This window comes from Orycteropus afer, unplaced genomic scaffold, assembly GCF_000298275.1.
Source record: "Orycteropus afer afer isolate SDZICR_OR568_19922 unplaced genomic scaffold, OryAfe1.0 scaffold00747, whole genome shotgun sequence".
Classification (NCBI taxonomy): Eukaryota; Metazoa; Chordata; class Mammalia; order Tubulidentata; family Orycteropodidae; genus Orycteropus; species Orycteropus afer.
The window spans coordinates 967,859-970,612 of NW_006922334.1; positions in this window are offsets into that span (position 1 = coordinate 967,859).

The window sequence follows — 2,754 nt, forward strand, 5'->3', positions numbered from 1 at the left end:
AGGCCATTCCATTTGTGGTATATTCCTGTCATAGTGGCACTAGGTAACCAGAAAAGTTAGTCAGTTTTCTTGTTGGCTGTTTATCATTGGCCCATAGGTGGAAAAGGAAGAGGTGGCTCTCACTCAGTAAGTCAATCTGCAGGAAGTTTGAGTGTATTTGTGTCATATGGGGACTGTTGCTGTCTCCCATTCAGTTAGAAAAAAATAACAATTGAATGACAATAAAAAAAGTAAAAGCAAACGGACAGAAAACACACCATGTAATCACAGAGGAACAATAACTAAAAAAGGAAAGCAAACAAACAAACAAACAAAACCACTCCACAATATCTGGGGAGAGGGCAATAAGACAAAAAAGGTTAAAAGAAATGGGAAAAATGCAAAAAGAAAAACAAAGAATGGGGTTAACCATGAGAAAGAAAAAAAAAATGGAAGCAGAAACAGGGAAAAGTAAAAAAAGCTGAAAAATAGAACCTTGGAAGGGAAGAATAAATAATAATAATAACAACAAAAGTAATAATAATAGTAGTAGTTTTAAAACAGACAAAACAAACAAACTAAAAAAAAAAAGAAGAAAAAATCAGGGCAGGGCGGGGCAGGGCACCCAGGCTCCGTCTGAGCACACAGACTGGGATGGAATTTCTGCTGGCCTAGAAGGTGGGTGGGAGTGAAGGATGGCCACACCTCTGTTTACCAAGAGGGTGTGGGATATAAGAGTAACAAGGGGAGTGTCACACCTTTCCAGTCATCTGGGTATGGAATGTCCTTGTGATTCCTGGCAAGTGGAGCTTGTTCTTAAGTTCCTGGAATCTGGGAGAATGCTGTCACTTTAAATACCCAAAATGATCAAACCACTTGTAAACATTCAAAATGGCTGTGCCCTCTGGACAGGCAAAAGTCCATAGCTCAGCCTGTCTTCCTCTTCACTGCTTCCTCTTTTATTCACCAGCCACCGGAGTAGTCCTCCCTGCAGTCTCTGGCTAGCAGGGATGATTTTTAGATTAATTTCTTAGGTCCTACCACCACTTGGAAATATCCAAGCTGTCTGTATCATCAGTTTCACTACCAGACCACAGCTCTGTATATCTCCTTTTTTGGTGTTTTCATTCAAATTCTTCTGCTTGTTGGAGTTTAGTCCACTTCTATATCCTCCCCTTAAAAGCTCAGGGGTCCAAAATTATCTTCTGTATCTGTGTTAATTGGTTCCCCTTTTCTTTGTTGAAGAGGGTCTGTGCAGTCTTTCTCCCTATTCTGCCATCTTACTGGAACCTGAATAATCATATTATTAACTGGTCTTCCTTGCAGGCATATGGATATTATCCTATCACTGACAGTATTGTACTTCAGGACAGATCTTGAAACATCCTTTGTGATGATGAATGTCATGCCATTCTTCTTCAAATTGTCATTCTCAGCATAGTAGATCATATGGTTATCTCATTAAAAATGTCCCAAACCAGTCCATTTCAGCTTACAAATGCCTAGGGTATCAATCTTTATGCATTCCATTTCATTTTTTACAACTTCCAGTTTTCTTAGATTCATACTTCATAATTCCATGTTCCTATTATTTATGGATGTTTGCAGCTGTTTATCCTCAATTTGAGTCAGGCTACTTCAGCAAATGAGGATCCCAAAAGACTCACTTTATCCATATCAGTAAGGTTGGTTCTACTCTGTTGAGGCAGCTCTTTCCCAGTTGTATTTTGAGTGCCTTCCGACTTAAGGGGCTCATCTTCCTGCACTGTATCAGACAATGTTTCCAGGCTATTCATAAAGTTACCCAGTAATGTATCAGACAGTGTTTCTCTGATATTCATAAGGTTTTCCCTGGCCAATTCTTTGAGAAGTGGGTGACCTCTTCCTTCTTCCTAGTCTGTTTCAGTCTGTAAGCTGTGTTGAAACCTGTGCACCATGTGCAACCCTGATGACTTTTAAAACAACAGTGACACAGCCTCAAGCTTCACAGTAACATGCAAGCCACCATAGTACAACAAGCTGAGAGACAAGTTTGTTTCCCTTAGATGTTGGAAACCTCTCTGCCCTCCACTCCCTTTCTTTCCTCTGGAGGTGGGTCCTGTCTGCCACCCCTAACCTGGATTCTGCCCATTGGTCATCCCTGGTACTCCCTCCCTTTCCTGCCTCTGGGGGTGGGTCCTGTCTGCTGCCCCTTACCTGGATCCTGCCACTTTTTGTCATCCCTGGAGCTCTCTCTCTCCCCCTGCTTCTGGGGTGCAAAGTAATGTACCACATAAATAAAACAAAGGAACAGAACCAGATGACTATATCTATGGATGCAGAAAAGGCATTTCACAAAATCCAACCCCCTTTCCTGACAAAAATCCTGAATAAAATTTCAGTAGAATTGAAATTCCTCAGCATAATTAAGGGCAAAAATCAACATCCAACATTCTTTTCAACTGGGAGAGACTGAAAGAATTTCTCTTAGGAATGGGTAAAATGATTCCCTTTATCACCACTCCCATTCAATATTGTATTTGAAGTCCTTGCCAGCTCAATAATGCACAGGAAATAAATGGCATCCAAATTGCTGGAAAAGAAGTAAACTTATCTCTATTTGCAGATGATATGATATTACATATAGAAAATACCAAAGATCTAGTAAGAAAATCACTAGAATTAATTGATAGTTTCATCAAAGTAGCAGGGTAAAAGATCAACACACAAAAATCAGTTTCCTGTGCACCAACGAAGAGAACTCTGAAAAGGAAATCAAGAGAGATTTAACATCTA